Raw genomic sequence first — 26,526 nt, forward strand, 5'->3', positions numbered from 1 at the left:
AAAATAGCCTTGATTGCTTCCTATATGTGCTTTCCTGGTCAGTTTTGTCCCCGTACTCTCTGCCCTCTGCCTCTTTCATCTTTTTCTATTCTTGACTTCCACAGAACTGTACCAGATTTTGTCTAGCCATCTGATTGTCCTGGGCTTTTATTTTATTTTATTTATTTTATTTTATTTTATTTTATTTTATTTTATTTTATTTATTTTATTTTATTTTATTTTATTTTATTTTATTTTATTTTATTTTATTTTATTTATTTTATTTTATTTTATTTTATTTTATTTATTTTATTTTATTTTATTTTATTTTATTTTATTATTTTATTTTATTTTATTTTATTTTATTATTTTATTTTATTTTATTTTATTTTATTTATTTTTTTATTTTATTTTATTTTATTTTATTTTATTTTATTTTATTTTATTTTATTTTATTTTATTTTATTTTATTTTTATTTATTTTATTTTATTTTATTATTTTATTTTATTTTATTTTATTTTATTTTATTTTATTTTATTTTAATTACTTGTTCTTTTCTTCCTGTGGGCTTTCAGTGGGAGAAATGTGTTAAAATCAATGTTTATTTTAAGAGCAAGCCACCCAAAAAAATATATAGTGAATGCTAGTGAAAGCAGAGAAATGTCACCCTAGAAATGTATATTTTGTCAGTTTTTACCTAATGGGCTCTCCTGATCAATATGTTTTTAAGTTGTATGTCCTATCAGCCAAGTGCTTAATTATCATTAGATGGGAGGGGGGGTTGTCCCTTTTCGGTACATAAATATAAGCCTCTTTGTAAATCAAAGCATTGTGCTTTGGGCTATTGTCATAGCAACAATAGGGCCTTTTTGGTGGTAGCCCCATCTTTTTACATCTTCTGGTAGATTTGGGTTTTTTTTAAAAAAATCTGCTCCTTTTGTCAGGGTTACAAGTAATACATCCATAGCAAACAGAACTCCAAGGCTGGTTCTGACCTCGGCTTCCCCCAAAAGCACTAAGCAGACTTTTTGTCCCAGCAAAACCCCTTTTATTAAATGAAGGAGAATTTCTTGCATTCACTTTCAGCCGAAGGCCTGGCAAACAGTCTTTCAAGGGTGTATTTAGGAGCACAGACCTTATCTAGCTTGGAGAGCTGCCAAGTAAATATTTCCAAACGCAGTGCTGACAAGGAAGGACTCAGCACAGAGTCTGTGAGATGCACAGACAGATCTTCACACGGCTGCAATGAACGAATTGTTTCCTGCAAAAGCCCCCTCCCCTTTTGCTCCTCTTTTAATTCCTATGGGAGGGGTCATTCACCATCCAGCTGTGGCTTTACTCCCATGTCAACCCTGCTCGTAATTGTTCTTTTCTTTTGGCAGCTCTGTGCATGCGCAGGCTGGGAACTGGCTCCAGCTGTTCCCCTGCCTCACTGCTGTCCAACTCCGAAGGCAGCTGATAACTGCCAGCCTGCCCTGGCCCCATCTCTACCTCTGATGCAGAGCCCTCATCTGAGCCTTCCTCAGCCTCCAGGACTGGCCCAGGTTCCTCCCCAACCTCCTCACTGTCCGACTCTGCTGCCGGCTTCATTAGCTGCCGGCAGGCCACAACAGAGGCAGGTAGATTCCTCAAAAAATAATTTTATTGGATATATCATATTGGCCCAGTTCTGGTGAAAACTGACTCTGACTGTTTGTGTGGTTTTCCCCTAATTAAAAGTTTTTTCCTTTCCCCAAACAATCAGTCACATGGTTCAATCAAGGTGCTGTCTGGTTGCCTGGTAACTTCACTCCTCCTCTTTCTGGCCACCTGTGGGAACGGCCTAGATTCCCAGGAGAAAGTATTTTCTTTGGGCTACAAAACCCTAGCTATCTCTATTCCCCCCTCCTTCCTATCCCTCAGCTTCAAAATGGCCACAGTCAGGTCAGCTTCAGGGTTGGCACATGTACCCTGTTTCTCCAACAATATGGCCTCCCCCAATAGGAAGTCCCAGCATGTTTTATAGGCATGAAATGAAATTAAGCCCCTCCCCCTAAATTAAGGCCTATATTAAAACATGCAAAATGGGGGGGGAATGGTGGGAGGGACTTGCCGTTAGCAAGTACTTTTGTTGCACACCCAAATATGGTGCTGCCTGCATTGAACCCGATATGAAGTGCCCCACCAATGCCGAGGTCAACATCCAAGCCATCGCTGCCCACCTGCCCGAAGATGCAAGGGGGGGGAATTAAGTCACCCCCGAAAAGACGGCCAAGCCATTTCAGGGCTCAAAAAAAAAATAAAACACGGCCTTATTATATGAGAAACACGGTAGCTACTGGATATATGAAAGTATTGGATTTTTTTTTAAAAAAAGCAAGATAGGAAGAAAACGAACTCATTTGAGTTGTGGTGCTGAAGAAGACTCTGGTGTAGTCCAAAGGTGACCAACAAGCGAACACTGGCATGCATAAGAGCAGACACGACACTCAAAAGCAAGATCACAAAACTGTCAAGAGTGCACACAGCTTTACTATGTGAGACAACCAAGGAGCAATAACAGCAAACAGAGGTTTGTAATAAATAGTGGTTTTATCTACAAAAGAATGTATACTATATATATATGTACTACAGGCAGAGGTCAAACAAGCAGCAAAATTACAGCATGAAAGAACAGACAGCGAGAGAGAGACACCCAAACAGGGCCTCTTATTATTATACAGGCTCTTAAAGAGATAACAGCCAAAAACCTTGCTGGCTCGTTTCCATCATTGCATCATTGTATCATTGCACCAGCTGGTCAGCTCTTAAATTTCTACTCTAACAAAAACTGCATCTCACTTACTTTGGCCGTGTCTCACCGGGGTATTCACTGGAGAAAGCAATTGTGTTTGGAAGAGTTAGCGGTAAAAGGAAACCAGGCCACCAAAGAACATAGTGGCTGGATGCCATCAAAGCTGACACCAGCCAGAGCATGGAACAACTCAAAGAAGTAGTTCAAGATTGGAAGATGTGGACAGAACTGGCCTAGAGAATTGCCAAGAGATAGACACAACTGAATGGATAACATCACCATCATATGAAGGCAAGCAACATGGTTGAAGTTTATCTTTTTATGCCATCCGTATCATCCTGTTAGGATAAGCACCCAAAACCAAGAGATCGGGGGTGGGATTCTACCAGTTCTCACCTATTTGCTAGAACCTGTTGTTAACTTTCTAAGCAGTTCGAAGAACCAGTTGTTGGAAGAAATCTCCTTTTGTTTTTTTTCCACTTTACAGGGTGAATCCTGTAAGGAAGGCAGGAAGGGAACATCCTGGTATTGTTTCTAGCCAAATCTTTATTGCCCTGCTTACAGAAACTGCCTCTCTGTTAACCCTTATTACATTCTTGGCAGTATGCCTAGACTTCCTGTCTCCAGAGCTTCTGGGGCTTAACTTTCTTAAAGGGGAAGAGTTGTTTTAAGCTTTTTAGACTGCTGTTGGGAGGAAATACTCCCCTGGAAATACTTCCAGCCAGCCCAGGATGCAATGATCAGCACTTTGAAGAAATAATTGAATAATGAAGCAGAGCTGCTGAAAGAAGCTTTTAATGACAAGGAAGCAAGATGAGTGACATTCAGCAAGGCTTCTTGGATAGCCAGAAAGATTGACATTCAAACATAAGTTTCCATACCCTTTCTGAGTTTTGGTCTAAAACTGGTTTTTGGTCAAGTTTAATCCTGTGTTTATTGATGCGATGATTTTCCCTATTCAGCTTTGTTTGGAAGGAAAAGGGTTAATCTCTGTTCCTGAAAAGTAACTGGGTTGAGAAATCTGGCTAGTTCCTAGTCTATTTGTTCTGATAATTGGTTTAACAAGCAACAGCTACTGTTGTGATTTAATTATTTGTGTTGTGTTTGAATGTTTTCCTGCCTCATGATTTTCCCCTCATCTGGGGGTGTGAGTGTGTGTCTTCCTTCACTGCTTTAGTGGTTCCTGGCACTATCCTTTTGGAGTGTACTTCCAAGAGGCAGGATGCAAGCTTGGCACTGATTTTTTTTAATGCTTTTGGTGGTGGCGGGGGGATGTGATCTTTCCTTAAATCTGGATGATTTCCTTAGGATATCTTGTGAGGTGAGTGAGACCAGCTGGTATCTTTAAATGGTGCAAATGGATCTAAGGATTGCTTCTCCTGGAATCTCTAAGGATTCCTCTTTCTGGAGAGCTTAAATGACCTCTCTGCTAAAGGGTTTATGAGCAAAAAAGCATAGAACATAGTAGGGTTTAGAAGGGATATTGGAGGTCTAGTCCAACTCCCTTCTCAAGCAGGAGACCTAATTTATTCCAGACAGACAGGATCTCTTCAAAACCTCCAGTGATGGGGTACCCACAACTTCTGGAGATAAGCTTAGAATGAAGTGGCCCATTGCTACTGAACTATGCTGGTAGTTCATTTTTCATCCATTATCCTCTTACATGTTTTTGTGATTCCCGTTTTGGAAACTTGCCATATTTGGAATGACTGGTATATCTAGAGATTATTCAAAAGCTAGAAACCGATAGGCTGCCAAATTTGGATTTCAACATTATGGCCTCTGCTATGGTGTTATTTACAAAGAATTGATGTTTATTGTCTCCAATAACGGCTATCTAAAACAGCACAATTATATTGAAAAGACATCAGTTAGTTGGCAATGAACCAGAAGAGGATTCAGGAATGGGGTGCGGGGAGAATAATAGACTGACTTGCTTGTTTGTGTGTTTCTGCAACAATTGGCACAACAGCAAAGAACTCCCACTGAAATCCTACCATTAAAAACAAAAACAAAATTCACATTCATTAAATGAGCACAATTCACATTGTGCTGGTCTAAACACAACTAAACTTTCCAAGGTGATTTTTCAAGTTACATTTCAACTACAAGTCCAATATGTGGAATTAACTAGGCCATCTGTAGGCCATCAAGTTGGATAAATATTATCCCAAGACCATGACCTTATTAAACAGACAATAATTTTGTGATTTGATACAGATGTGTTTTCTTAATATCTTGGCAGTTTAGTTGTTTTTTTTCCGAGAATTATTGCTTTTACAATTCTTATTGTGTTTTTATTAGTTTCAAAAAAAAGTTTGAGCTTGGGAGAGAGGGAGGAAGGGAGGAAGGAAGGAAGGTTGGGTTATCTGATACAGGAATGTCCAACCTTGGCAACTTTAAGACTTGTAGGTTTCAACTCCCAAAATTCCCCAGTCAGCATATTAGCATAACTAGCTGGGGAATTTTGGGAGTTCAAGTCCACAAGTCTTAAAGTTGCCAAGATTGGACACACTGATTTAAAATATTAATATTGTCTTCACCTCCTGGTTAACAACAAGCGTGAAGATTAGTTTGAAAAATGCAATAAGCCTGAAGATTTGGTTTGAGTACAGTAGAACCTCTGGTCACGAACGCTTTTAACCACGACCAAATCGGGTTCCGACCAGAAAAATTCACAATTCATCTTATGATCAATAAATAATCCAGGGCACAATGCCAACTGGGTGATTTATGGCCAATGATTCTCTGCTTCTTAATTGTATTTTTTATATATAAAAGCCAATCATTTGAGTGGTGGGATTCAAACATTTTTACTACTGGTTCTGCGGGCGTGGCTTGGTGGGCGTGGCGGGGGAAAGATGCTGTAAAAACTCCAGTCAGAGGTGATATTTGCCGGTTCTCTGAACTACTCAAAATTTCTGCTAGCGGTTCTCCAGAAGTGGTCAGAACCTGCTGAATGACCACCTCTGGACTTAGTGTAAAACAGTGGCCCCCAAACTTTTTTGTGCCGCGGCCTGGTACTGGCATCACAAAATGATCCACGGCCCGGTACCGGCATCAGCACACATGACAAGGCAAGGCGAGCCGAGCGACCGGCCGGCCAGCCATCCCCCACTTCTCCCCACCACCTTCAAGCCTCCTTTGTACCTTTGTTGATGGGCTTCATTTCGGGATGGCTTCGGAACGGTCGCTTGGCTCGCCTTGCCTTGGGTGCTGAAAGAATCCTCGCACCTTAGTTTCTTTCGAAGCCCCCCCCTTCGATGAAACTAAGGCGCGAGGATTCCTTCAGGACCCAAATGCCGCTTTCCAACCAGAAAAGCTCACCCGGAAGCACTTTCTCGTCAAACAAGATGGCGGCGCCCAGCAAACCGGCGGCCCGGTAGAAAATGTTCCACGGACCACTACCAGTCCGCGGCCCGGTGGTTGGGGACCCCTGGTGTAAAACACTGATGATTGATCGATTAGACTATGCCTCATCAAGAAAGCATCATGTCTTAGTGACTGCACTGGTTTCCCCCATGGTAATCTGTCACTAAATTGATCTTGCTGCTCTTCCCATGATACACCCATCCCCATTGTAATAGGAGCGTCTCCATTTGTCCTCTTCCTTTCTTTTTTTCCCCCTACCTTTCCCAGCATTAGAGCCTTAACCAGTTGTGGGATTCAAAATTTTTTACCACCAGTTCTCTGGGCGTGGCTTGGTCGGCATGGCAGGGAAAGGATATTGTAAAATCTCCATTCCCTCCCCATTGCTGGGGGAAGGTTACTGAAAAATCCCATTCCCTCCCCACCCCACTAACCTGCTTTCCAGCTCTGCTCTCCTGTGCAGGGCAACCAAAAGGGACCCAGATGATCAGCTGGGACTCCAATCAGTTGGGACCCGGCCAATCATCTGGGAGGCAGACAATAGATGGGGGCGTGGCCAGTCAGAGGTGGTATTTGCCGGTTCTCTGAACTACTCAAAATGTCCTCTACCGGTTCTCCCGAACTGGTCAGAACCTGCTGAGTACCACCTCTGGCCTTAACACATAACAGAATAACAGAGTTGGAAGGGGCCTTGGAGGTCTTCTAGTCCAACCCCCTGTTCAAGTAGGTCCCCCTATACCATTTCAGACAAGTGGCTATCCAGTCTCTTCTTAAAAGCCTCCAGTGATGGAGCAACCACAACTTTTCAAGGCAAGTTGTTCCACTGGTTAATTGTTCTAACTGACAGGAAATTTTTCCTTAGTTCTCTCTTTAGTTTCTATCTGTTGTTTTCTTGTCTTGCTTTCTGGTCCTTTTGTAAACAGATTGACTCCCTTTTCTTTGTGGCAGCCCCTCAAATAATTAGAATATTGCAAGCCAAGGAGACAATTTGTTCAGAAGCTGTTGAAACAGAAGAAGAGCTGCCCTAGATGTTAAAAATACTTCTTCCTTTTCAGAAATCCAAATAAATAAACTCGGCCAATGCTATAAAAGCATTTGGGCTAAAATAAATAACGCAGTTAATGAAAGCCATACTTCTGTTATCCGCCCAATGCAGAAGAAGCGAATGCTGTTTTAAATCTGTAGAGATTCTCAGTCCCTCCTGGTCACGGTTGTCCCAAAGATGCTTTTTAGGAGGCAACTGGACTTTCTTATTTTTTTCTTTTGAAGATGTTTCACTTCTCATCCATGAAGCTTCTTCAGATCTGACAGGATAGTGGGGAATGGAAGGATTTGTATTCCTTGCAGACAGCTGGTCATTTGCATCCTTTTTAGAGAGTCGTTGAGGCCACTTGGAGGTTTATCTGTGTCCTCGGGGTCAGTGGTGCTCCTGGTTCCTGTAGCCTGCATTTTTTTCCCCCTTTGGAAATGCTGTTTCCAGAGCAACTCCAATTCCTTTCAAGTAGACATAACATTGCAGTGATACCTTGGTATTTGGCATTTGTATTGAAATCATTAGGAGGCACTAATTACCTTGCTATTTTGGGAGACAACCTTTCTATAGCATGGTCCTTTTCCGGGAAATTCTTGACGGGTATATTTTATTACCTTTTTTTTAAAAAAAGAAAGTGAGCCTAGGCTTAGGAGAAAATAAAATTTGCAACTTGTAACTCTTGAAAGGTCTGGAAAATCTTATCAGAAGAAATATGAATTGTGCAAAAGAGTATTTTTCCCCCCCCTCACATTGCAATGTACATTAGCTGCTGGTATTTGTTTAGATTCTCGTTATCACTGGTGAATAAAGCAAGCTTGTGATACAGGGTTGTTGCCTCTTCACTTTGACCGTCTTCTACTAACTGTGTTTCTTGCACAATCACCAGAACTAGTTCTTAACAGGATAACAGAGTTGGAAGGGACCTTGGAGGTCATCTACAGGGGGTGGGATTCAGCTGGCATGGACTGGTTCCAGCAAACTGGTAGTTCTGGCAATGAGTTGGAGCTGCTCGCCCACCCATACGCTATTCCTTTGTTTGAAGCTCAGCTGATAGGCGTGGCACGCCTCAGCTGTTTTACACACTGGGGCTGCAGGGGAAGGTAAGCTTTAGAGCTGTTTTCAAACGCACTGCACGCACATTCCTCGAACTGGTTGTTACACCGGTTGAATCCCTCCACTGGTCATCTAGTTGATCTCCCTGCTTGAGCAGAAGACCCTATACCACTCTAGACAAGTGGATGTCCAGTCTCTCCTTAAAAGTCTCCAGTCATGAAGCAACCAACTATGTGCCTACTTCTTAAAAAAGCTACCCACTGCCATAGCTGAACCTCTAAGCATAATCTTTGAAAAATCTTTCAGGACCAGCTCCTTGCCAAAACTATGGACACAAGCCACGGTCATCTCCATCTTCAAAAAAGGGAGACCCCAGCCTAGTTGAAAATTACAGACCAATCTCTTTATGCTGCATCACCTGTAAACTCATGGAATCAATTATTAAACAATCCTTCATCCTCCACTTAGAAACAAACCACCTACTCTCTAATAAACAATTTGGTTTTAGGAAAAAACTATCATGTTATCTGCAACTCTTACACTGCAAAAACATATGGACTACACAACTCGATCAGGACAAAGCAATAGATGCAATCTACATAGATTTCTGTAAAGCTTTTGATTCAGTGGTACACGACAAACTACTCCTTAAACTAAAATCTTATGGTATCTCTGGATACCTGGATAGAAGCATTCCTGTCAAACAGAATTTGATAGGACGCTCCCAATTTTGACCATTTGTTAATGGTCAAAATTGGGAGTGCCCTATCAAATTCTGTACCTGTCAACAGTGGTGTCCCCCAAGGCAGTGTTCTAGGACCAACTCTCTTCATACTCTACATAAATGACCTCTGTGATCATATCAAGAGCAACTGCGTTCTCTTCGCTGATGATGTAAAGCTATTCAACACCACACACAATACTGCTACCCTTCAAAAAGACCTTGACTATGTATCAGAATGGTTAAACAAATGGCAACTTCAAATCTCAAGAAATAAATGCTCTGTTCTACATATTGGCAAAAAAATCAGAAAATAAAATAGAGGCTGAATAGTCGAGACGTTGTTGATGATCCAAACTCTGTCAAGGATCCTGGAGTACTCATCGCTAATGATCTAAGTGCTAGAGCCCACTGTAACTACATAGAGAAAAGGGCGTTAAGAGTTGTTAACCTAATCTGCCCTGTGTTTTTTATTTTTTTACAGGAAAAAAAAATCCATCCAAAACAAGTCACTTCTAAGAAACCAACATTAATCGATGTTCCTTTAAAAAATGTTCCAGGAAGCTCTCAAAAAAGCTTTCAGAGAGCAAATTCCATGAAAACATAAATAGTACAGGAAAAAAAATGAAGCAAAATACAAATTCATAAAACTTTAGCAGAGAAGAAAATAAATAACATGGTAAAAATAAGCAAGGTGAAATGCTCAGTTTTAAAGGTTAATAAAAAAATTCCATAGTACAGTATTTCTCAACTTTGGCCACTTTAAGATGGGTGGACTTCAACTCCCAGAATTCCCCAGCCAGCTATTTGGGCTAAGCAATGACCCTGGGACAATGAAATCATCAAAAATATGAGCCAGTTGTCAAATGCCCAAATTTTGAGCATGTGACTGTGTGGATTCTGCAATGATCGTGTGAAAAATAGTCATGAGTCACGTTTTCAGTGCCAATTTCAAACAATAATAAACAATGAGTTGTAAGTCGAGGACTACCTGTAATCATTTCCAAAATCTTGTACTAAAAGTCTCAATATTCCAAATTCCCTGTCCTCTTAATTCACGTATAACCCTCTCATATCCAAGCTTTATTTTACTTTCATTTTTTTATTTACATATTTTAACATTCTTAAACTTATGGCTCATTTTTTATTTTGTTCAAGAATGAAAGTAAAATTACCAGGTGGCTTTTCAAACTTGCCGTTCTGAAGGTCTCCAATAGCTTTAATATAGTTAAATAGAAAAGTGATGAAAGCGAGTCGAAAGTGAGATTAGCAAACGCAGCATCCTTTAAACGGCTCTACTACCAAGATTGCAAACTTGGTGTTCATTTCTTGGCACTCAAACATGCGGGAGATCAATGATCTGCAGTCTCCTGGTCAGGAATAGCCATCCAGTACACACGTGGGTTGCTCTGCCATCCTCTCCTGGTCCAGAAAGATTCCAAAGAACTAGTCTTTTCACCGTTCTTCTGCCTTTGCTGTGGTTACGATGTCCACATTTTTAGAGAATTGCTTAGCTCCCCATGCCTCTCCTAGAAATCAGGCTTGTGATTTTTTTACTTCCAGGTTCTCCATTAACTCTACTTGTCACAAGTGAAAATGCGTGGATGCAAACAGTGATTGCATGACTATGGGATGCTGCAATGGTCATAAATGTTTGCCAGTTGTGAAGCATCCGAACGGCAGGCCTGTGGGTGTGGGGTGCTGCAATGGACACAAATGCGTGGATTGGACCCCAAACTCATTTTTATACCATCGTAAATTGGAATAGTCTCTAAATGAAGTAGTTGGTAAATGAGGATTACCTGCAATTTGCAAATACCCTTTTAAAGTTGCTTGCATTTCGGTTAATAATGGATCATCAAATGTGTTTCACAGGCAATACAGTACACAAGATATATTTCCCTGCTATTTTTCCATCCAGCTACAACATTGTTGTGATCGCTGTCATCTGGCATGGAAAAATCTTGCTTGAGAAGTAAACACAAAAATGTCCCCAAACCTTGCTGTTGAAATTTCTCCTAACGAACGATGCTAGGGATTTATTTATTTATTTATTTATTTTGTCAAGTGATTATAAGATAACAGGTATAAGTATAAACATAGTTATGAATACATGAAATGGATACATATAAGAAAAATTTAAAAAGAAACAATAGGACAGGGACGGTAGGCACATTGGTGCGCTTATGCACGCCCCCTACAGACCTCTTAGGAAAGGGGTGAGGTCAATAGTAGACAGCCTAATTTTTCTATCTATCTACCTACCTACCTACCTCTATCTATTTCTCTATCTATCCATCTATCTAATATCTATCATATACATATACTGTATATCAATCTCTCTCTCTACCTATCTACTTACCCATCTACTATCTCTATCTATCTATATCTATCTATCTATCTATCTATCTATCTATCTATCTATTTATTTTTATTTGTCAATTGCTTACAAGATAATAGGTATAAGTAAAAACGTAGTTATGAATACATGGATACATATGGGGGAAAAAAAAAAGAAACAATAGGACAGGGACGGTAGGCACCATTTGTGCGCTTATGCACACCCCCTACAGACCTCTTAGGAAAGGGGTGAGGTCAATAGTAGACAGCCTAAGGTTAAAGTTTTGGGGGTTTGGGGAAGAAACCACAGAGTCAGGTAGAATATTCCAGACATTGATCACTCTGTTGCTGAAGTCGTATTTCCTGCAATCAAGTTTGGTGCGGTTAACCTTGAGTTTGTATCTATTGTGTGCTCTTGTGTTGTTATGGTTGAAGCTGAAGTATTCATTGACAGGACATTGCAATGTATGATTTTATATACTATACTTAGATCAGACCGAAGGCGGCGTAGTTCTAGTTTTCTAGGTCTAGAATGTCAAGTCTGGTGGCATAAGGTATTCTGCAACGAGTAGAGGAGTGGAGAACTCTTCTTGTGAAATATTTCTGGACTTTCTCAACTGTGTTAATATCAGACACGTAATGTGGGTTCCAAATTGATGAGCTGTATTGAAATATTGGTCTAGCAAATGTTTTGTATGCTCTAGTTATTAGTGTAATATTACCTGAGAAAAAGCTACGTAAGATTAGGTTAACAACTCTTAACGCCTTTTTGGCTATGTAGTTACAGTGGGCTCTAGCACTTAGGTCATTAGAGATGAGTACTCCAAGATCCTGTTACTGAAGTCATATTTCCTGCAATCAAGTTTGGTGCGGTTCACCTTGAGTTTGTATCTATTGTGTGCTCTTGTACTGTTATGGTTGAAGCTGAAATATTTTTTGACAGGTAGGACATTGCAATGTATGATTTTATGGAATGCAGTTTCAGCTTCTCCCTTCTCCACCAAATGGAAATATAATTCTTTTGCTTATCAATTGATCATTCTGAATGACACACTGTTCACAACATGCTCCAAAAAACCCGTGAAAGATAATTGCATCATGGCTTACTGAGAGTCGCTCTTCCAAAAAAACCCCACTGAATCGAATAAAGAGAAACTGAGAAATAAGCAGGTCCGAGCATGAATGTATTTGTCCAGAAATTGGAAAACCAAAGTTTGCAGGTTCAAATATTTAGCAAAACATCAGAAGCTGCAGATTTGTTTAAGCTTCTTAGATAAACTCAAATCTAATCTAAGAAATGACTGTACTTTAAAAGTTTAACTCAAAACAAGGGAAGCAGGTGGGAGGGGAACAAACACGAAAAATATAAATAACCACAAAGCAAATAGCAGGCTACTTCTGCTGACTGCCGGCTGCCTGAAATTTGGCAGTTTGAATCTCACCAGGCTCAAGGTTGACTCAGCCTCCCATCCTCCCAAGGTGGGTAAAATGAGGACCCAGATTTTGGGAGGCAATAGGCTGACTCTGTAAATAACTTAGAGAGGGCTGTAAAGCACTGTGAAGCGGTATGTAAGTGTAAGTGATATTGTGAAGGGAGGGAGGGAAGGAAGGAAGGAAGGTAAGTTAGAATGCGGCATTGCAAGCTAACTCTGTTGACTGCCAGTAGTTTGATCCTGACCAGCTCAAGGTTGACTCAGCCTTCCATCTTTCCGAGGTCGGTAAAAAGAGGGCCCACATTTTTTGGGGGGGCGGGGGGGTAATAGGCTGACTCTGTAAACTGCTTAGAGAGAGCTGTAAAGCACTCTGAAGAGGTATATAAGTCTAAGTGCTATTGCTATTATCCTCTTTCTTTCTATCTTCTTGACCAACACAGACTTTTCGAGAAAACTAGGTTTTTTTTTAAATAGGTAGTCCTTGACTTACAACTTGCAAGTGAGCCCAAAATTTCTGTTGCTTAGCAAAACAGATTGTTAAGTAAGTTTTCTCCTATTTTATGGCCTTTCTTGCCACAGATGTTAAGTGAATCACCACAGTTCTTAAGTTAGGAACAACAGTTGTTAAGTGAATCTTGCTTCCCCGTTGACTTTGCTTGTCCCAACATCGTAAAAGGGAGATCACCAGTGGAGGGATTCATTTTTTTTTTACTACTGGTTCTGTGGGTGTGGCTTGATGAGCGTGGCAGGGGAAGGATTCTGCAAAATCCCCATTCCCTCCCCACCCCACTAACCTGCTTTCCAGCTCCGTTCTCCTGTGCAGGGCAACCAAAGGAGACCCAGCCAATCAGCTGGGATTCGGGAGGCAGAGAAGAGATGGAGGCAGGGCCAGTCAGAGGTGGGATTTGCTGGTTCTCCGAACTATTCAAAATGTCCGCTACCGGTTCTCCAGAACTGCTCAGAACCTGCTGAATACCACCTCTGGGGATCACCTGGTCTCTGGACACTGCAACCGTCATAAATATGAACCAGTTGTCAAGTGTTGAATTTGGATCATGTGGAGATGCTGCAATGGTCGTAAGTCTGAAAACCGATTCCCAAGTCACTTTTTCAGTGCCGTTGGAACTTCAAACGGTCACTAAATGAACTGTCATGAGTCGAGGACTACCTGCGTTAAGATTTTTAATCAGAGAATTTATTTCTTCCTCATTTTACTGTTCTGCCAATCTTGTTCTTTTTTTCCTGACTGGATGTTTGTTTCTGCTTGAAGGAACACCTCCCTCGTGTAAAAATAAGTTAGGAAGAAATGGTGATGTGAGGACATTTCTGATCCAATCCAAGTTATAATTCTCTACCTTGCATCCTGAGCAGCTGTTTCGCATTCAGAATGATATGCTTCAAGTGAAGCCTTTTTGCACACTTCATCGAAACAAGTTCTGGGAATTCATGAAGACGTCTCAAGACTGGGACAACCTGTTAGGCATCACAGATGGCTGCTTCATGTGAAGGAGCGTTCCAGACATGGATTTAAGGATCCGTGTAAATCTAGCAGATCGTTCTTGCCTCATTTCATTCTGTCTGATCAATCGATCAGAACAGAGCTGGAAGCAGGAGGACCTATACATCTTCAGACCATTGAGGTGAGGTATCTCAAGTGAGGACCCAGATAAACCTCCAAGTGCCTCAACGACCCTTTAGAAGGATGCAAATGACCAGCTGCTGTCTGCAAGGGATATAAATCCTTCCATTCCCCACTGTGAAGAAGCTTCTTGGGTGAGAAGCGAAACGTCTTCAAAGAGAAAACAAGGAAGTTCAGTTGCCTCCTGAAAAAGCACCTTTGGGACTTCAGACAAGCCTCCAGACAGTGATGAAGCACCCACAACTTCTGAAGGAAAGCTGTTCTACTCAGGGGTGGGATACTACAGGGTTAACTACCGGTTCGGGATTTACAAACTTCCCTGCCCGATGTGAGTCATGTGCCTGTAAATCATCATTAGCACGTCATTAGCACGTTGCTGCTGAGAAGCAGCCTTTGAAACAGCCCTTTTTTCTGGTTTTCGGCAGCTGAAGTTGAAAAAAATCAGGAAATAAAGGTCAGGTAAGAGCCCGGATGGGTGGGTGGGCAAAAACATCAGCAGACATAGAACCGATTCTATGTCTGCTACTCTTCAGAGCTACCAGTTCTACAGAGGTGGACAGAACCGGTAGAAACCCACGCCGGGTTCCACTGCTGAATTGCCTACAGTGGCTTGGATATCAGAGTTATTTTAATACTAGCTCGATACCTGTGCTTCGCTACGAAGCTATGTGGTCAGGCTTACTTTTGGGGGAAGAAAATAAGGAAACAAAATTCTGCCTCTGCCTACCAGCATCCAGTGAGTATTCATCTGGCTATAGCATCCTGTCAGTTTGTGAGAGAGTTGAGAGCTGGTTGGAAACTAAAACAGTATTTGCTGTGTAAGCAAGAAGGAGACAGCAAGGAGCCTGGGCGTAGCTTAGCTCAACAGTTTTGTACTAAAGCTGCTTGGTGCTGTGAAACTAAAACTGAAATTGAAACTCCTCTCCTCTGCTTGTGTTTTGCATTTGGAACAGATTTCTTTTCAGGTGGGGAGGGGGAGTAGAACTCCTTAGCATCAGAGCGTGTTAATAATAATATACGAAATACAAATGCTCTGATGGTCATTTTGAAAAAAATTTTCTTAGTGAGCACCTAGAATCTAAGAGGAACTTACATGCCAAATTTCAAGTTTTTCGCCTTTACGGTTCTGGAGATCTTGTGATGATGCGTGAGTCGTATTCCGCTTTTATATATATAGATAAATTGTTGTTAATTAAATGTTTGTCCCATCTCATTATAGCTCTTCCCAGGTCAGTTTTTTTCACTCAGCTCTCTCTATCTATCTCTTCTATCGAGAGCTGCTAAAATGAGTATTTTAAAACCTGAGGTTCCAATCAAAGACAGGCCAAAAGTGTTTTACCTATTTCTTCAATAATAGTAATAAAATACCATGGAAACACAAATACTGTGGATCTAGAAATTCTCCTCAGCTGGCATTCTCTCTGTCCCTTTTCAAGAAAAATCTACACAGTCCACTTGCAAAAAGTAAAGAAAGGAAATTAACAATTTACTGAGTACCTAGGAACATCTTGGCATTGTAGTTTTTCTTCCACAGAAACATAATTAAGGAGAAATTAAGGAGAAAGTACTGAAGTGGTTTATTACGCTAGCAACCAGGCATGTGAAAGATTAAATCACTGTGTTAAAAAGGCCTGAAAAGCTAAGCAGCATTTTATTTATGCTTAAAATAAATATCTTATTTTAAGCAGCAGAAATGTTGAAACAACGGAGACGCAGCTACCGGTAACAGTAGACAGAAGGAAAAGGAGATAAACGTTGAACTGGGGGTAAAAGAAATAGAATAGAACAGAACAGAACAGAACAGAACAGAATCAGAGCAGAAAGAAGAATAGAGTAGAGTAGAGTAGAGTAGAATAGAATAGAATAGAATAGAATAGAATAGAATAGAATAGAATAGAATAGAATAGAATAGGATTTATTGGCCAGGTGTGATTGGACAGACAAGCAATTTGTCTCCGGGGCATAAGCTCATTGTACATACTATAACATCCAGGAGGCGAGAAGTCCTAATATTAATAATATCACAAGGTTAATGTACAGATATAACTCATTTTTAAATATATTTAATTATTCATAATCAACTGGCCTTCTGAATAAATGAGGTACGGAAAATAATTACTGCCTCCACCCATATCTATACATCCAGAAGAAGCAGTAGTAAGAGACGATATAACGTCAGTTTAAGAACTGGTGACAGCAAGATGTTAAAGTATGCATTTACTCCTAAAAGAATCCTACAACTCCCCCCAAAATATTCTTTGTTTTGCCAAAGAGAATTTGCTGGTTCCTCCTTAGTGTCACAGTTTTTACTGTAAGCTTTGGCAGAAACAGCGGCAGAAACAATTAAGGAGAAGGTTGAACCGATCATTCTTCGATCTGCAGGTGTGGGATTCCTGCTTTACATGCATTCCAATTGTGCCTTTACTTTAAATTGCTACTCATTCCAACAGTTAGAGGGCTATCATGTTTGATGTGGCAAAAATGCAGAAGACGACACGCAAAGATACATTGTTAGCATCCTAGTGATTATCCAGATTTCTGCAGTCCACACGTGGTCACTTTGGTGGACAAAAGCTTTGGTTCTTTTTCCTCAAAACTCAGCACAGCGGGTTCTCGATTTAGAACCACAGTTGAGCCCAATATTTTTGTTGTTCAATGAGTCTTCTTCCCTTTTACAACCTTTCTTGCTACATGTCAGCATTCCAGGGAAGCTCCATTCCAATCAGTAACTCCGAGACAAGCATAATCTCAAAAATACCTTTATTAGAATAGCACCTGGCGCATCTGTGGAATTTCGAAACTAAAAGTTTCCTGGACTTCCCACAATGTCAACAACTACAAACCATCCCCTTTTCTCTCAACATCACATCACATGAACCAATCCCAAAGTAAGTTCCTTTTTGTTCCTGTGCCACACTCTATAATTTTGAGCTAACAAAAGAATTCTATTTTGTCTACTAAGGGCTACTCAATTAAAATCACCCCCCTCCCACTTTCTCAAGCTATGTGGTAGCGATGAATAAGGATTCCAAAGCTGACACTACAGTCCTTAGGTGAGTCACTGCTAGTAACCCTGTTAGTAACCCTGTTGTTGAGCTTCCTCCATTGACTTTGCTTGTCAGAAGGTTGCAAAAAATAATCACATCACCCCAGGGACAATTGCAAGGGTCATAAATATGAGTCAGTGGCCAAGCATCTGAATTTTGCTCATGTGGCTATGGAAATGTTGTAATGGCCATATATGTGAAAAAGTATTTTCTGGTACAGCAGTTGCGTTGCGCTTGGAAGCTATCAGCCTGACAACTCTCCAAGCCTGATAAGGTCTATGGTTGTAAATCATTCTTGAAAGACCATTGGCCGAGACTTTGCTGGATGTGAATGAGAGGAATTCACATTAGCCTAATAAAAAAGGGGGTTTTGTCAGGACGAAGAGTCTGTTTCGTGATTTTGTGAAGCCTAAGTCAGAACATGCTAAGCAAACTTTTAAATACCATCTTTTTAATACTGAGAGCCATCCGAGGCAACAAACATTTCTGCGAACTGCTCAGCACTAACCCAATTAATGCTTATTCTAAAGCATGAATAAAGACAATGTTATTCGTTAATAGCAGCATCACATAAGATCCTTCTTGAATAATTTATTATTTTTTAAGGGCAGCATATACCACGCTGTTGACATAGAACCAATCCCTTAAACTTACATAAAAACGGTTTATGATTAATAAATAAACAAACCTTCAATATTTATCTATATTAGATTTCATCTGTGTGCAGTCTGCACTCAGAAGAAAGCCTCCAATGGAATAAAAGCCCTTTTCTTCCAAGTAAGCTGTACCTTCCCCATCTTAAAAGACCTGATCTGAGGGGGAAATGCTGGGATTGTCCACCCTTACTTCTGAGTTATGTAAAAGTGAAGGAAAGCCACATGCTATTTTAGTCTGCCACTTAAAACAAAATTATCAAAGGGTACTGTACTCTTTTAAGGGGTTTCATTTTTCGTAAATGGCACATGCACATCACATTTCGATAAGAACACAAAATATGTAATCTAAAATCTAAATTATTATTAAGTCTGTGTCTAGATTACATATATATAGAAAGCCTGACACACGGATGAACACAATACACAAGCCTGAAGATGGCAGATGAGATTCTGCCCTAATGTTGCTACAACTTTAAAAGCACAACTATAATGACGTGGGCAAAATAGCATCCCTGAATTGTGATTGCGGGGACAAAAAAACAAACCATCCAACATATAGTATCAGAGTGCCACAACACTGATTTCCTGACAACACTGATTTGCTGATTTCCTGACAAATGAAGCAAAAAATTATATCTGTAATCTAGACCTAGAGTACTGCATCCAGTTTTGGTCACCACACTATAAAAAAGTTGTTGAGACTCTGGATAAAGTGCAGAGAAGAGCACCCAGGATGATTAGGGGACTAGAGGCTAAAATTATATGAAGAATGGTTGCAGGAACTGGCCCCGGCTAGTCTAGTGAATAGAAGGACCAGGGAAGACATGATAGCAGTCTTCCAATATTTGAGGGGCTGCCACAGAGAGGGAGTCAAGCTATTTTCCAAGGCACTTGAAGGCCAGACAAAGAATAATGGATGGAAACTGATCAAGGAGAGATTCTACCTGGAAATAAGGATAAATTTTCTGACAGTGAGAACAATCAACCAATGGAACAAAAGTTGCCTTCTGAAGTTGTGGGAGCTTCATCACTGGACACTTTGAAGAAGAGACTGGACTGGCACCTGTCAAAAATGGTGGAGGGTCTGCTTGGGTGGGGGTTGGAGTAGATGACTTCCAAGGTCCCTTCCAATTCTGTTAATCTGTATCAGTATCAGACATACGTTTATAATATTTTAAGAGGTAAGCTAAGGTGATTTGATTGAGCAAATTACAGGCCAGATGTTGGTAGCCCTTGCACCACAAACTGGTTCAGTGGTTCACAAAGTCGGGGTTCGCAAAGCTTTAAGCTGTGAACAACTGAAGACATCTTCATTTCTTTTTAAGAAATTCTGGCATGATCGTTCATGTATGCATTATGAATTGTTTCCTACTCTTGCGTTCTTTCAGATTAGGATGTTGTAGGCTGTTATTTCGAAACAAACCTTTTTGACACCTGCGTATCTATTGGTTTTACCTTTAAAAGGTTAAATCTCTCTGCTAAAATCCATCACTCTGTTGGAAGTGTTGAGTGCCTGTGTAACCTATTGTGACTAGAAGGTCAAATAATTATCCATCTGAAGGCAGCACAACCAGGATGATTAGGGGACTGGAGACTAAGGTATATGAAGAATGGTTACAGGATCTGGGCATGGCTAGCTAGGGAAGAGAAGGACCAGGGGGGACAGGATAGCAGTCTTCCAATATTTGAGGGGCTGCCAAAGAGGGGTGGGGATCAACCTGTTTTTCCAAAGCACCCAAAGGCCAGACAAGGAATAATGGATGGAAACTGAAGAAGGAGAGATTTAACCTGGAAATAAGGAGAAACTTTCTAACGGTGAGAACAATCAACCCATGGAACAGCTTGCCCTCAGAAGTTGTGGGAGTGCCATCATTTGAGACTTTCACGAAGAGATTGGACTGCCATTTGTCAGAAATGGTGTAGGGTGTCCCGCTTGGCTGGGGTGGGGTGTGGGGTGGGGTTGGACTAGATGGCCTATAAGGCCCCTTCCAACTCTGATTATCTGTTCTCTGTTATCTGAATGGATGGGCAAAATTATAATTTTTACACAGAATAGTAACTGACATGAAAGAGCTGATTGTGTGACAAAGCAGGATCACAAATTAGCAACAGCAATAGCAGTAGCACTTAGACTTATATACTGCTTTATAGTGCTTTACAGCCCTCTCTAAGCGGTTTACAGAGTCAACCTCTTGCCCCCAACAATTTGGACCCTCATTTTACCCACCTTGGAAGGATGGAAGGCTGAGTCAACCTTGAACCTGGTGGATTTGAACTACCAAATTGTAGGCAGCTGGCTGCAGAAGTAGCTTGCAGTACTGCACTCTAACCACTGTGCCACAGAGGTGTGTATGTATGTATGTATGTATGTATGTATATATATATGTATGTATGTATATATATATATATATATATATATATATATATGTATATGTATATGTATATGTATATGTGTAACGTTGCCTAGATACTTCGAATCTTACGTGGGAGAAAACCCGAACAACCAAAGATCCACATACAAATACCCGCGAGAACCTCAGAAAACAAATATATATATAATGTGTGTGTGTGTGTGTGTATGTGTATGTATTGTATATGTATATGTATATATATATGGCATTCAGCTTTGTTGGAGTATTTTCCCACGTCATTATAGTTGTGCTTTTAAAGTTGTAGCGACGTTTCAGCAGAATCTCATCTGCCATCAGATTCTGCTGAAACGTCGCTACAACTTTAAAAGCACAACTACAATGACGTGGGAAAATACCCGAACAAAGCTGAATGCCATACATGTAAGTACCCGAAAACTTAAGAAAATGTATGTATGTATGTATGTATGTATGTATGTATGTGTATATATATGTCAGTTGCCTACTGTCTGAATTTTGATCATGTGACCACAGATGCCGAAATGGTTATAAGTATCAAAAATGGAAATAATTCGCTTTTTTAGTGGCAGTGTAACTTCAAACGGTCACTAAATGAACTCTTGTAAATCAAGGACTACCAGTACACCACTTCACAGTGTGTTACAGCCCTCTCTAAGTAGTTTAAAGAGTCAGCCTATTGTCCCCCCAAATTTGGGACCTCATTTTACCGAGGATGGAAGGCTGAGTCAACTTTCAGCTAGTGAGGATCGAACTGCTAACAGTCGGCAGAAATAGCCTGCAATACTACATTCTAAACACTGCACCACTACAGCTCTTACTAATCCATTGACACAAACCACTGATAGCTGGATTTGGCTTCTCTTGGAAATATTTCTGTGCCTTGAAGGAGTCAGAAAAAAAGCCATGGAAGTTTATTTCAATATATGATTACTGCAGCAACATTACTATATGCAGAAAGATGGAACGATTTGGCATTAACCACCATGGAGGGATGACTGGTGAAATTTATAAAAGTTGCTCACCTGCACAAACCGATTTCTTTGATCAGAGAAAATACATATCTCTATCTTTATCTCTTCCCTCCCTCCCTCCCCCCTCTCTTTCTCTCTCATCTATTTCTATTTTTCTATTTCTATTTTCTCTCTCTCTCTCTCTCTCTCTCTCTCTTCACAGTGCTTTATAGCTCTCCCTAAGCGGTTTACACTTATATACCGCTTCACGGCGCTAAAGCGGTTTGCAGAGTCAGCCTCTTGGGCAAAGAAAATCCGGAATGGTATCAGATCTCCTGCCACGGGCAGGGAGGGGTGAGGTTGGGGGTTGGACTAGAAGACCTCCAAGGTCCCTTTTCCAACTCCCGTTATCCTTGCCTGCGCCGACCCTTCCCCGCCTCTACTTACCGCGCAGCGCAGCCGGGGCTATTGCAAGCAGAAGCAAGCCCAGCCAAGCTGGAGCGCCTTCCCGGCGGCCCGGCTCCATCGGCGACGGTTTTCCGCTCTTCCGAAGAAAAAGAAGAAGAAGAAGAAGAAGAAGGAAAAGGGACCCGGGAAAACGGAGACGGACTGGCAACGAAGCTGATTCGGATTTGCACCCGGGCAGGCGGAGGCGCGGCTCAGGCTTCAGCGAGCCCGGACGTTGGGAAGTGCAGAAAACGGTGCAAACCGTCCGCCTCACTCGCTCTACCTGTGCAAGGACCCGCCTGCCCCCTTTTAGCCAGCTGGTGTTAGGAGGAAGGAGAGGGGGTTTCTTGCTGCTGGCACCGCCTCCTCATTTCTCTCTCCCCCCCCCCCCCACACCATCACCACCACCGTTGAGGAACAGAGGATGGACTCCCTTGCACGCCCACCTCTTGCACGCCCACCGCGAGGAGAGCTCCGGCGGTGCACCTTTGTTAACTTTAGCCGCAGAGGCTTGCTGGCATCCGCGCAAAGCATAACCGTCACCCAAACCTTGGCGGTGTTTTCTTTAAACCTCTGGAATTAATGTCCTGTCTTTTTATATAAAGAAAGACAAAATATTCTCTCTCCCTCCAGACCTTGGAGATTTTTTTAAAATTTATTTATACTATGTGTGTGTGCGTGTGTGATGTCTCCAGACCACCTCTCGATAGATAGATAGATGGATGGATGGATGGAAGGATGGATGGGTGGGTGCATAGATAGATAGATAGATAGATAGATAGATAGATAGATAGATAGATAGATAGATAGATAGATAGATAGATAGATAGATAGATAGATGATGGATGGACACAGAGAGATATTAGATAGGTAGGTAGCTATGTGTGTATATAGATATATATTAGATAGATAGAGGGGGGAGAGGGAGAGAGAGAGATTAGGTAGGCAGGTAAGTAGAGAGATTATATATATGATAGAAAGATAGATAGATAAACAGAGTGGCCAATGTCTGGAATACTCTATCTGACTCTGTGGTTTCTTCCCCAAACCCCCAAAACTTTAACCTTAGACTGTCTACTATTGACCTCACCCCTTTCCTAAGAGGTCTGTAGGGGCGTGCATAAGCGCGCAAATGGTGCCTACCGTCCCTGTCCTATTGTTTATTTTTTTTTCCCCATATGTATCCATGTATTCATAACTACGTTTTTTACTTATACCTATTATCTTGTAAGCAATTGACAAATAAAAATAAATAGATAGATAGATAGATAGATAGAGAGAGAGAGAGATAGTAGATGGGTAGGTAGATAGGTAGAGAGAGAGACTGATATACAGTATATGTATATGATAGATATTAGATAGATTGATAGATAGAGAAATAGAGAGATAGAGGTAGGTAGGTAGGTAGGTAGGTAGATAGATAGAAAGATAGAGAGATATTAGACAGATAGATGTATAGATTGATCGATAGATATAGATATAATTGTGTGTGTCTGTATGTGTGTCTGTCTGTGTGCGTGCCATGTGCAATGTTTACTCGAGATGAATGCCGGCCTTGAAAAACCCAAATCAAATAAAAATGGAAGAATAAAGACAATAGACTTAAAAAAAAAAAAAAACACCCAAGGCTCCGTTAAGGTGAGTGTCACTCACGTCAATTGAACCAGTGGTGGAAAGGGAAGGAGGGGGAAGGGATGGCTCGATGCAGTTTTGCTGAATTCTGGAAGAACGGAATCCAAAGGCCTGTTTGGTGAGGGGGACTCCAGTAAGCCTGGAAGATGGAGTGGGGGGGGATGCAGGAGAAAACCCACCAGATTGGAGGTTTGTCTCTTCCTTCCCTGTCTATTAAAAACAAAAAAAAATAGGTATATATGCCAATTTATGAAAAATCACTGGCTTTGTGGTCTCTTTAATCATGTACTCTGTGGATTCTTTAATCGTGTATTCCCTATAGACCTGACATGTCAGTAGTTTTTGAACAGGAATCAGTCCCCATCTTTCTCTCAAAGCTAAAATCAGAATAGATTTGAAAACCGTGAGATATTCTGCTTTCAAATCCCGGGAGAGTGGACTCAAAAGGTGACGCTTAGTTTTTAGACGGTGTCAGATTAAAGGCTGGTTTTTGTGGTGTGCTTAAGTGCTCGTGCTTTGGATTTCTTGCAGGTGTTTCATTAGGCAACCTAATCAGTGTGGTGGATGTTACCTAGCTGGGGTAATGAAACACCTGCAAGAAAGCAGCCAGAGGTGGAATTCAGCAGGTTCTGACCCGTTCTGGAGAATCGGTAGCGGAAATTTTGAGTAGTTCGGAGAAACGACAAATACCACCTCTGACTGGCCATGTCCCCATCTATTCTCTGCCTCCCATTGAGTCCCAGCTGATGGGCTGGGTCTTCTTTGGTTGCCCTGCACAGGAGAACGGAGCTGGAAAGCAGGTTAGTGGGGTGAAGAGGGAATGGGGATTTTGCAGTATCCTTCCCCTGCCACGCCCACCAAGCCACGCCCACAGAACTGGTAGTAAAATTTTTTTGAATCCCACCACTGAAAACAACCAAACTCAGAGAGCAACAAGGATCCCCTGAGCTACAAATCATTCCACAAACATACAGGTGATCTTGACTTACACTCATAACTGAGCCCAAAATTCCTAAGCGAGACAGTTATTAAGTGAGTCTTGTTCTATTTTGCAACCGTTGTGGATGCAGTTGTTCAGTGGATCACTGCGGTCGTTAAATTTTGTCACACGATCCGTGCCTTCTCCAAAAAGCTGGGCCTTTGCCTGATTGTCCCAAAGGTGCCTCTTCTTTGTGGCAGCCCCTCAAATATTGAAAGGCTGCTACCAGGGGTGGAATTCAATTTTTTTAACAACCGGTTCTGTGGGCGTGGCTTAGGTGATAGGTGTGGCTTGATGGTCATGTGACTGGATGGACATGGCTTGGTGGTCATGTTATTGGCTGAGTGTGGCCAATTCAATGTCACTCACACCGAGGCACGCATCTCTTCACCTGGCCTCTCGTGACGGTGGGGATGTTGCAACAGTCGTAAGTGTGAAAAATGGTCATAAGTCACTTTTTTCGGTGCCATTGTAACTTTGAATGGTCACTCCACACAAGCAAAGTACCAGCAAAGGAGGGGAAAAAAACTCCAGAGATGTTCCAGAGACAGGAAGTCTAGTCCTGCCAAGAATGTAATAAGGGTTAACGGAGAGGCAGTTTCTGTAAGCAACACCAGGATGTTTCCTTCCTGCCTTCCTTACAGGATTAGGCCAGTAATTTCTTCTAACAACTGGTTCTCTGAACTGCTTAGAATGTTAACAACCAGTTCTAGCAAATAGGTGCGAACTGGTAGAATCCCACCTCGGATGCTACCATGTCACCCCTAGTTCTTCTTTTCTCTAGACCAGTGGTGGCTAACCTTTTTTGGTTCTCATGCCAATAATTACGTGTGCACTTGCTTGCGCACACTCGTGTGCCAGCACCCAGAAGGCAATGCGTGCTCCCCCCCCATGCCCCCTGCGCATGCACGCACGATTCCCCCTCACGCGCTGCGCATCTCTGCGCATGCATGCATGATTCCCCCCTTGCACCGCACGTCTCTGCATATGTGTGTACAATTCCCCTCTCATGCCACATGCCTCCACCATACACGTGCAATTCCCTCACACGCTGTGCATCTTTGCGCATGCACGCACATCTCCCCTGCACCCCACCCCACGCCTTGCGCATGTGCGCCAGATACCTGACAATCAGCTGTTGGGCAGATGCATGCATGTGCATGTGCAGTGGTGCTCTTCGGGACGACCTCTCACGTGCCAGCGGAAATGGCTCTGCATACCACTTCTGGTACACATGCCATAGGTTCCCCATCACAACTCTAGACTAACCAAACCAAAATCCTGTAGCCATTCTTATGTTTTAGTCAGTAGTGGGATTCATTTTTCTTTTTTTACTACTGGTTCTGTGGGCGTGGCTTGGTGGGCATGGCAGGGGAAGGATATTGTAAAATCTCCAGTCAGAGGTGGTATTTGCTGGTTCTCTGAACCACTCAGAATTTCCGCTACCGGTTCTCTAGAACTGATCAGAACCTGCTGAATGCCACCTCTGATTTTAGTCTCCAGGTCTTTGATCAGGGGAGGGACTCTACCAATTTGGACTGGTTTGGGTGAACCCCTAGCTCCCATGATCAGATGGCAGCTAACTGGTTCACTCCAGTGATCATGTGCTGTACTTACCTACATCCTCTCAGCTGATTCGCGCTGCAGAGCGGATTGCCGCTCCGCAGCTGTGTTACTCCCCAGTAGTAACATAGCAGGTAAGTGTTATTGGAAAGCTGTTCATGTGCACACAGCGTGCTTTTGGCACACACACACGATCACCAAATCGTTTGTTACACCAGCAGCATCCCACCACTGCCTTTGATCCAGAGGTGGTCATTCAGCCTGTTCTGACCAGTTCTGGAGAACCGGTAGCGGACATTTTGAGTAGTTCAGAGATCTATCCCACCTCTGACTGGCCGCGCCCTCATCTATTCTCTGCCCCCTGAGTCCCAGTTGATCGGCTGGGTCTCCTTTTGTTGCCCTGCACAGGAGAACGGAGCTGGAAAGCAGGTTAATGGGGTGGCGAGGGAATGGGGATTTTGCAGTATCCTTCCCCTGCCATGCCCGCCAAGCCATGCCCACAGAACCAGTAGTAAAGAAAT

The sequence above is a fragment of the Pseudonaja textilis genome, chromosome 7, assembly GCF_049901715.1.
Source record: "Pseudonaja textilis isolate UNSWEBS1 chromosome 7, rPseTex1.2, whole genome shotgun sequence".
NCBI classification, from domain to species: Eukaryota; Metazoa; Chordata; class Lepidosauria; order Squamata; family Elapidae; genus Pseudonaja; species Pseudonaja textilis.